At 31.7% G+C, this 11113-nt stretch overlaps 1 pseudogene; it reads right to left on the bottom strand.

Annotated features, from left to right (window-relative positions):
• Nucleotides 1-8846: 8846 nt before the first annotated feature.
• On the bottom strand, nucleotides 8847-10465 carry LOC146884130 (uncharacterized; annotated as a pseudogene).
• Nucleotides 10466-11113: the final 648 nt, after the last annotated feature.

Below are 11113 nucleotides of genomic sequence, written 5' to 3'. Positions count from 1 at the left end.
TATCATTTATGTATTATTATTTATTTGTATCATTATTGTATGAATAAAATATGTTATTCAATTAATAAACTAAAATTTTCTTTTTGCTAATTTCAGATGCTATTCATATCTTACTTTGATAGATTTTAAAAAATTTAATTATCGATAAATTTATCAATGGAATTTCAAAAAGTTTAATTATAAATTAATTTTATCAATTAAAATTAAAGTAGAAATGTTGGTGTCCATTTTACCAACAAATTTTATTCACAAAAATTTGCATTGACTAGTAAAAGTTCTACATTACCGATGAATTTTACTGAGGATTCATTATCAATAAATTTTGCTGAAAAATTCATTAACAACGGATATCTTCATTTGTAGTTAAAATCCTAACATTTCTCGGTAAATTCTATTTTACCAATGAATTTTTTTCGTCAGTAAATCCTGTTTTACCAACATATTTTTTTAGTCTGTAAAATTTCATCAATAATATGATATTTTCTTGTAGTGACCACTCTTGGCTGATCCACTACTAGTATTATTTCAGATTATGGTCATTCTTTGCTAAAATCCCTAACCTTGTGTTTGAATGAAGTATTTCAGCAATGCTGAGAAATTGAAATGCATTGTATTTGAATTTCTTGCAATTAAATTTCCTTCATTTTCTAAATAACTTGTTTGGATAAAGAAATTAAAATACCTTACATTTTAATTTCTTGTTTGGATAAAACAATTGAATTCTTGTGAGATAAAATTTTATTTTAACAAAATTTGTTTTAGGCTTAATTATGTTTTGAGTTCATGATAAATTTGGAAATGGGTCTGCTCGGCCAGTCTGTGTCATTGGGCCGGCCGACCTGGCTAAGTCGTCGGCTGGTCGGTACCACCCGGGTCTTCAAGTCGATGGAGTCCATCTAGGTCATCGGGTAGGTCAATCCCGTTTAGGTCGTCGAGTTGATTTAGGTCATTGGGTCGGTCAAGTTTGTCAGTTGGGCAGGCTGATAGGGGCCATATGGGTCGTCGAGCTCATCCGACCCGTTTGAATACTCGAGCACGTTTGGGTCATCGGGCCCACCTCACACATCTGAGTCATCGGGCCCACTTGGCCTGTGTGAGTCATCGTGCCCTCCCGACCTATTTGGGTTGTCGGGCCCACGCGAGTTGTTTGGGTCGTCAGATCAGGCCGACCTATTTGGGTTGTCGGGGCCACTCGAGCTGTTTGGGTCGTCAGACCAGGTCGACCTATTTGGGGGTTCGGGCTCGCTCAACCCGTTTGTGTCATCGGGCTAGCCTGGTTCGTCTGGGGCACTAGGCCCACCCGGCCCGTCTAGCTCGTCAAGCCCACCTATGGAGTAGGCCAAATTGACAACTCTAATAGAGAGTCTACAGTGTGAGGTTGAGTAAAAGAAATTTCAAATTCCACCTATTTTGAGGGTATTTGAATTTTTACTAATTTGACAAATTGAAATACTTCAAAAAAAATACTTGCATTTGAAATACTTTTTAATTTCTCTATCAAAACAAAACATTTTATTACAAAGAAATTTAAATTCTTCAAAAAAATAAATTGCTTCATTAAAATACTCTATCCAAACATACCATAAGAATTTTTCAAATCTCATAGCTACTCTTCATTAACCTTGTCAAGTCACTAGTGCATTTTTGACTTTCTAAATCAACCATTATGCCTTAGTTTTAGTGGATTTACTGACATATATATATATATATATATATATATATATATATATATATATATATATATATATATATATATATATATATATATATATATATATATATATATATATATATATATATATATATATATATATATATATATATATAATAAAATGATATTAAATATAAAATCAAAATAAAAAAAATTAAAAACATTCATGTAGTTAAACTGATATTAAACTTAATCGTTTTATATTGATATTAAATTGATATTCATGTAGTTAAATTTAAAAAATTAAAAATGATATTAAACTTAATTTTACGAAGTGTTGTTAAACTGTCGAAGACATTCATGTTTCAGAAACCTTTGATTCGAACAAATCCCTTTGCATTTTGCCTTCGTATCACTTCATCTTTGGTTGAACAAATCATTTCATATAGGAGACTCGCAGGCATCGAAGGTTGTCGGAGTTCGTACAACGACAAACTGTGAACATTAGGGTTTTGATTTTAGTAGGGAGACAATGTCGAGAAGTGTGGAAGAGAACTTGAAGAGGTTGCATCGACATCGAGTTCGGTTCCTAAATTAGGTTAATTATCTCGACCTTTGTTATTTCTAATGTTATTCCTAATGTATTAACTATTTGAAAGAGAACCAGGTTTGGGAAGGTTGCAAAGACATTATCGAGTTCACATTTAGTTTATCGAAACGATTATTTGGAGTGATTGATTGATCGATTGGTTGCTCTGCCAACTCGCCTTTTTTTCATCGGTTAGAGGTTAGAGTCTTTCGTTTTCAAGATAAAATTGTATTCACCATTTCTTTTTGCTAGTGAGATTTGATTTTCATTCATTTCTGCACAACATTATCATATTTCTTCAGTTTAGAAATTTGTTTATTTAGCCTTTCATTGTGTGCCGCGTCTGATTCAGAGCACTTTCAAGTTGCATTGTAGGCTATTATTAAAAGTATGTACATTATATTAAAATGTACATTATATTTTGTAGATTCTTCACTTGAAGATTCTTTTGTACAATTTTGATATAGTTTCCTTAGGAATTGATGTAGTGATGCTTTATTAGTGTCTGGATTATATTTATTGTCTCTCTCCATGAAGCTGTTAATTTTATGCTCCATGTAAGCTGTTGATTTTTCACTCAGATCCTAATGCTCCTAGTGCTTTTGCTTTATCCTATTTATGGTGAAGGAGAACTACCATAAGCTTTTTGTCGCCGCGTTACTGTCAAAGGTGGCATTTATGTAAGTTACAATGGATGACTACTACAAAAATTTTCTAGTTGTTGCAACTTCTCTAGAGGTTGCATTTAGTTTGAAAACTTGTTTAATAAACAGAAAATAAAAATATTGTTTAATAAATTGATTCTAGATGCCAAGTGCATATTGTTTGTTTCTCTTTATTTTGTGTTTGCCTTATTACATAAGTGCCATCATACCTTATGCATGGTAGAAGGAGACGTGGTTTGGCTATCATGTTGTAAAGGAATGTGGCATGTTTGATTTTTGTGGATCTTTCATTCTAAATGATAGGATTAAGTTTGTCGTAAAAGGGATGGATTCAAATTTTTCTACACAAGGATACTTGGTTATATTATTCCATCTAGTTAAACTACTATCTTTATGCTTTATTGTCATAATGATTTACTTGTTTAGGGTTGGGATGAAACTCCTATATCTTTGTTCTCTTGATGTTAATATTTGAATATTTTATAATATTTCATTGGCAAGCTAAATACCTTGTTAAGTATGTTTCTGCTTGCATGTTTTCAACACCTCATCTTGCAATGATTTTTAATGTATGTACAGATGTAATCTACTTGTCAAACACTGACTTTTCTTTTTTTTTCAGTGGAAAACACCAATCTTCTAACATTTTTGTATTTTACGAATTAGTGTGAATGCATACAAGACCTTTAAGTGACAACAAATGTTAGTGCTCCATTTTTTCTGGATCTTTCTTCCATTTACCAATTTTTATTGGCCAATTTTCACATAACAATATACATTGTTAAGATAAGATGTATCATTTATCCTAAAAGCATTCATTGAACAATAACTACGAAATATAAAGGATATGAATTTGGATTTACATATACACAAACACTCTTATTCAAGAACATTTTTTTTATAATTATTTTATCTTTTCTGTTTTCTTTAATTATTTTTTTGATGGCCATAGAGAGCAATTCATGGGATCATAATAAGCCTTACTACTTTGAAACAAGATTGTGACCATCAATACATAAGATCATAATTAAATAAGATGAAAGAAGGAAGATTTGATAGATCACTTTAGGACTAAAATGATTATAAAAAATTATTTTGTATTTATAAAGAAAATAAAAAATAATGTCAAATTAATGTAAAAGAATTAATAAAAGAGAAAAGGAAAGCATACCTTAAGGCACAATAAAATATAGTAAAAAGAGCATGTTTCTTATGTTTTGTAAAAAGGTAGTTGGAAGAATCGTGTATCGGTAATCAATGAAGGAACATAAAACCATCCAATTTCAAAAAACAAGTGTATTCATCTTACAAGACCAAGAAACAACCTTAGTGAGGATTTAGGGTAGAATATTCATACTGTTTACCAATGGAAGAATTTGGAAATTGAACCTAATTCAATTTGACACTGTAAAATACCTTAGTTTCACTCCAAATTCCTTAGTTTCATAGTCTCTTTATTCATTATTTATAGATATTCACTTTGTCTTTTATTTTATCAACCTGGTGGGATAAGCCTCGTCTATGGTTGTACTTTGTCTTTCTTATACTTTCTATGCAATTTTTCCACCCAAAAAAAGAAAAAAAACTTCAGATAACTCGAATTAGCTCCAAAAATTAGAAATTTTTTAGTTATTTGTGTTTATCAACCTTTAATATAAAGATAGAATGCATAAATGCAAGGGGGTATATAGGAAAATAATTAATAGTAGGATCGAATAATGAATTAATTCCATGAGACATGCATCTATATAAAGGATTTTGATTAACACTTTCTTATCACAACTTTCTCTGCTTTCTTTTTGGTGTAACAATTTTAGCTTTCTTTGTTACGAGATTGTTATTGTTTCTCTAATACACATTTGACCTTTTGGTGCATAGGGAGCAAAATGCTACTTTAATTCTAAGTTGTTTTTGTTTTCATTAACAACACAATACCCTTTATTTAACTTTGTATATTTATTTTAACAAGCTCTTGTTTTATGAATGATGTTGTGACGTTCTGTTGGTTTTTCCCACATATAGTGACTTTATTTATTGGTTTTCGATGCTTTCTTGTTTGACCTCTATGTCAAATATTTGCCAGAACAAAAATCTACAATAATTGCAAAAATGGAATATAGAAACTTCAATAAAAAAATAATTAAAGCATCTAGAGAGTGTGATAACCAAGGTATTATAATATGCTTTTATTTGCATGGTTTTGTGATCAGGAGTGGCTTATTACTGAACTTATAGATTCTCTAACAACTAGGCTTATTAAGCATTTTGGACGTATTTTTAAATTGAAAACACTCTTTTACTTTGGCAGTTGATGTAGTGTTTTTTTTTGTTTGCCATATTAATTAATTTATTTGGTAATTAATTTAGCATTCACTAGTAACCTATTTTCATATATATTTTTTCCCATTAGGTTCGATCTATATTGGATTCTCTAAGCAATGGTCGTGGACTAATATTTAAGGTAGATTTTCGCACAAATGTATTTGCATGCTATTACAATTTTATAATGTATTCTCACATAAATAAGATGGAACAAGTTTAACCTTTAGAACATCTTGTGTTTAGAACATCTTATAATGGTTTAACCTTTCATTTTTACACCGTAATTTCTCTCATTTTTCTTTTTTCCTCATGATATATTTATCCCATCTATCACATTCTGTTTCTACTAATTTTTTTCTTCTTCTTTATTTTCTTTTTACTGTTGAAATGTGCATTATAATAGTATCATGATGAGGTCATTAATTAATATTCAATGTGTTCAGGGTTAGGTATTCATTTGTTTTAATTGCTAGCTCAATTGAAATTATTATTATTTTAATGTATCTCAAACCAGTGACAAGTCATGAGACCTAATAGAACATGGACGTTGCAGAGAAAGGATCGATCTGGCATGATAAGGGAAAAATTTAGGAATCGAGTTGATGATTTCATTCGAATAGCTACTAAAGACCCAACAATTGTTGATGTAAGAGGACATATTCGTTGTCCTTGTACAAGGTGTAGAAATCGTTATTGGGAGACATCATTTGATATGGAGAAACATTTGTATCATCATGGATTTTTTTATGGTTATGTAAATTGGACTCTTCATGGTGAGAAGAAATGGGGAGATGGCACATCAACATCTGTCATCCAAGATTCTATTGATAAGAGCAGAAAGCCATATGTTGATATTGCTAGGGATTAGCTAGGTATTAGCTACAATCTATTTGCTAGTGATTAGCTACAACCATTTTGCTAGGGATTAGCTACAACCTGTTTGCTAGGGATTAGCTACAACCTGTTTGCTAGGGATTAGCTACAACCACTTTGCTAAGGACTAGTTAGAGATTAGCTACAACCTGTTTTCTAGGGATTAGCTAAGGATTAGCTACACCTACTTTGCTAGGGATTATCTAAGGATTAGCTAGATCCAATTTGCTAGGGATTAGCTACAACCTGTTTGCTAAGGATTAGCTATGAATTAGCTACAATCAATTTGTTAGGGATTAGCTACAACTAGTTTGCTAGGGATTAGTGACAAAGTGGTTCTCTAGCTACTTAGCTACCTATATTTTAGTTATGGCGTAATGTCTTCGCTATTTCCTTGCTAATCCTTCGCTAAATCGTTTTGCGGGGGATTAGCTAGGGATTATTCCTCGCTAATACGTAACTTTCTTGTAGTGATAAGAGCAAGAGCTTAGTCGCAAAGTTAGTGGGGGAGAAGGTTGGGTAGCAACACATAAACATGCTAATGGAGAATTTGTGAATGATGGAGCAAGAGAGATTGGAGTAAGCATAAGTTTACTAAAGACAAATACTAAATCGAATCGAATGTTAGACAAATACATCTTCCCTTTCATAAGATATATCAATTGAAGATTCGCTAGCTCATGCTTTAGGAAGTCAAGAACATTGTTGTCATGTCCAAAGAATGGGATTGGGACCTTGCCCTTCTTCTATGTTTAGATATACTAGGAATTTCCATTTTTTGACATCTTCATCTTGTCCTTCTTATTCAGAATTGCAAAATCAGGTTATTGAACATTCAATTTCATATGTAGCAATATGATGTTTGCTTTGTATTGCCATGCCAAGATTGGAATTGTTGTTGCGTTGAATATTATTGGACATTATTAACATTTTTTATAATTGTTTTGAAGTTATTCTTTGACTCTATAAGTAGAAGTAAGAAATGTAATATAACTTTTTTTGATAGATTGAGTGTTTTATAATGTTTATTGTTTTTTACAATTTTCATAATATATTGTGTTCTAATATAGGTCCCTGCATTAAAGTCACAATTAGATGAACAAAATAAATGAAATGAAGAACATGACAAAAGACTTGATGCAATCCTGAACTTCTTTTATCAAAATTATCAAGGTTAATTACCTTCTGAGTTGACTATGTTCAATCATACACCGGTAATGTTTAAGATTGCATAACTTCCACTACACCATTTTCCACTTTAAGCAGCGGGTAAAAAGTGTTGGCTAAAGTTAAAAAAGTGTGACCTAAACTTTAGGCAACACTTTGGCAACAATTTTGTAGGTGTGGAGGATATGGTTATGAGCTTAGGTTATAGGCAACAGGTTTTGTACTAACGGCCACACAATTTACAAAATTGTTGCCTTATAGTGTTAGAATAGGCCACACATTTTAAATGTTGCCTATTCTTTTTAGACAACACATTTTGAATGTTGTTTGTTGTTTATAGGCAACACATTTTCTTGAGGTTCTTGATCAACCTAAAAAAATAAACAAAAATTGATCAAGCTTTTCAAAATATGATCTAATATGTAAATGAAATAAGATAAATACAAAGTACCCAAATTATAACATTGAATGCAAATTTTTAGCATGTTGTTATACCTGGTCAAAACAAGGAACATGAGTGAAAGCAGATGAACATGGAGCAATGGCATTATTTTCTTTCCCAAAAGCTAATGACATCATATGTTCTATATCATCCTCATTCAAATTAGGGTTTTGTTGCTTAAGTATGAGTGTCATCATTGTTTCCAAACCTTCAATCCTTTTTGCCATCCCATCTATTTTCATATCATATCCTTTTTTAATTGCAGCAATTTCTTAATTTCTTTTAAATAATGATGGGGTCACAGTCCTGCCATAACAACAAACCCGACCAGGCTTTTCTTTTCCAAACATTGATTCAAAAGTTTTTTCCACATTTTCAGTTGATGAGTTTTTCCATAAAATGTTAAAGCTTCTTCTGCGAAATACCCTTTAGCGATAGAACCTTCCGGATAAGCTTTATTATGAACATAACTTTTCAGTCTACATAAACATCTTTCAATGGGATACATCCAGCAAAACTGAACGGGTCCACCCAATCTCATTTCATTTGGCAAATGGATAGGAAGTGAACCATTATATCAAAAAAACTAGGTGGAAAAATCATCTCCAACTGACAAAGTATTTGTACTACTTCTGCTTCCAAGTAATCCATATCTTGCAAATGTATAACCTTTTGACATATAAAGCGAAAGAATGACCCAAATCGAATTAGAGGTTCAACTACTATATCAGGCATAGTGTTTTTTATTGCCACTGGCAATAAGTAATGCAACATGAAATGTGCATCATGACTTTTATAACCAGAGATTTTCCTATTATTAACATGCACACATTTTGAAATATTTGATGCACTTCCATATGGTAATTTGGTAGTCTTAAAAACACCACAAAAGCTAGATTTCTCATAAGCATTCATTGTAAAACAAGCTAGTGAGTACTCTACCCGACCTTTACCAATCTCTCTTGGATGAAGATCATTTCTTATTCCCATGTTCTGCAAATCATAATGTGCATTAACATGATCCTTTGTCTTCCCTTGAATATCCAAAAGAGTCCCCAGAATGCTATCACATATGTTTTTCTCAATGTGCATCACATTAAAATTATGATGAAATTTATTTGTTGCCCAGTAAGGCAACTAAAAAAAGATTGATCTCTTTTTCCATGGACCATTACTTAACTTTTTTCCATTCTTTCCAAATTCATTGACAAAATCTTTTAATATCTCTAGAATTTTTGTCCCTTCTAGCATGTGTGGTGTAGACCTCAGTTCTTTTTTTCCATTAAAAGACTTCTTATTAAATCTCCAAGGATGGTTCACTGGTAAAAAGACGCGATGATCCATATAACACATCTTATGGCTATGTTTTAGGTAGGATGAATTAGTGTTGTAATTGCAATATGCACAAGCTAATCTTCCTTTTGTGCTCCAACCAGACAACATAACATACCCAGGGTAGTCATTAATTGTCCATAGAAGAGCTGCATGCATTTGAAATGTCTCATTTTTTGAAGCATCATAGGTTTGTACTCCCAACTCCCATAACTCTTTCAGCTCCTAGATTAGAGGTTAAAGGTACACATCAATATCATTTCCTATTGATTGTGGTTTAAGAATCAACAACGATAACATTGTATATTCAGGTTTCATGCACAACCAAGGCGGAAGGTTGTACACAACCATCATGACAGGCCATGTGCTATGAGATATGCTCATGGTTCTAAATTGATTAAAGCCATCACTAGCTAGACCAAGTCTTACATTGCGTGAGTCAACAAAAAAATTTTCATGAAGGCCATCAAAGCTCTTCCAAGCTTCACCATCAGCATGATGTCTCATTTTTCCATCCTTTACTCGTTCTTCTTCATGCCACCTCATTAACTTAGCAGTCTTCGAACACATAAACAGTCTTTGAAGTCTAGGAACCAATGAAAAGTGCCGCAATACTTTGGCAGGAATTTTATGCTGATATTTTGGGCCCTCAACCTCAGAATTGGCTTCAGGAAATTCTTTCCATCGTGAAGATTTACAGATACTACAAACATCTAAATTCTCATTGTCTTTCCAAAATAACATGCAATCTTTTGGACATGCATGAATCTTTTTATAATCAAGACCTAAATCAGTAATCATGCTCTTCGTTTTGTTGAAAGATTCAGGAATATTCAAGTTAGGCATGGCCTCTTTTAGTAGTTGTAAGAGGTCAGTGAATGAATAATTGCTCCAACCATGAAGACATTTTAATAAATATAGTCGAATGATGAAAGATAAAGTGGAGAAGCTTTCCAAGGTAGAGTTCTTGATTTGCATCATTAATCAATTGGTAGAACTTTCTAGCTTCATCGTGAGGACCCTTTTTGCCTTCTTTTTCTTCTACCACATTTCTAAATGTGTCATACAATAAGGCATTAATATCATCATGTGAATCTTCATTATCTATCATGTCTTCATCTTTACTAGTGAGCGAAGGTTTTTCTTCTCTATGATGGACCCAAAGATCATACCCTTCAAGAAATCCTGTGATAATTAAATGTTCGTAGATAACGTGTCGTCTAGCCCAAATACAATTCTTACATTTAGCGCATGGGCATAAAATCTCACGTCCTTGAGGTCTTCCTCTTGTGTAAGCAAAATAAAGAAATGATTCAACACCCTTTATATACTCATTACTAATCCTTGGAAATTTAGTCCACTCCTTATCCATCACCTTTAATGTAATACATAAAAAATTATAGTTTCATTAAGCAATTAATAATTGAAAATAGTATTACATGAATTAAAATTATAGTTTTATTAAGTAATTAATAATCTATAAAATAAAGTTAAACAATGGTTCACTTATGACTTAAAACAAAATTAAGCAAAAACATTTCTAGCCCATAAACATTCACTAAAACTGCAAAAAAAAAAAAAAAAAACTAAATTGGAAAAGCATAAACTAAAACAAAGTTTTGGTTCATTTTCTTATCCAAGAGATAATAAGACTCAAGAAAAAATATTTATACATGTAATTTGTTTCTTTTTAAAAGCTTTATTAGTAAGATTCAATTTAATCACTTCTAAGGTGTGAGTTTTCTTGATTTATATATATATATAAGAACAATTTAATTGGCGATCTTTAATCAACAAAGACAAGTTAAGCTATGTTATGTATGCATTCAAATATTGAAGGAATGAGAACATCACATATAGCTAAAGAAGAATTATCTTGCTTACGCGCCTCAACTTAAGGAACTTTACTGTGAAATGGAGACAAGCCAAACATAATGCAACATCTTGGATACAAGCTGCAATTGAGATAAAAAAATTGGCCAGAAACATTCATTATTGGTATATATATATGTTTACCAAACGGACACATTACAAAGTCAAAGCTAAGAAACAAGAACTACAAACTAATTTTT

This window comes from Vigna unguiculata, chromosome 8 (genome assembly GCF_037176805.1).
Source record: "Vigna unguiculata cultivar grain cowpea cultivar isolate G323 ecotype 2 chromosome 8, ASM3717680v1, whole genome shotgun sequence".
NCBI classification, from domain to species: domain Eukaryota; kingdom Viridiplantae; phylum Streptophyta; class Magnoliopsida; order Fabales; family Fabaceae; genus Vigna; species Vigna unguiculata.
Note: the sequence above shows the minus strand (reverse complement) of the source record. Positions and strands in the feature narration are given on the sequence as shown.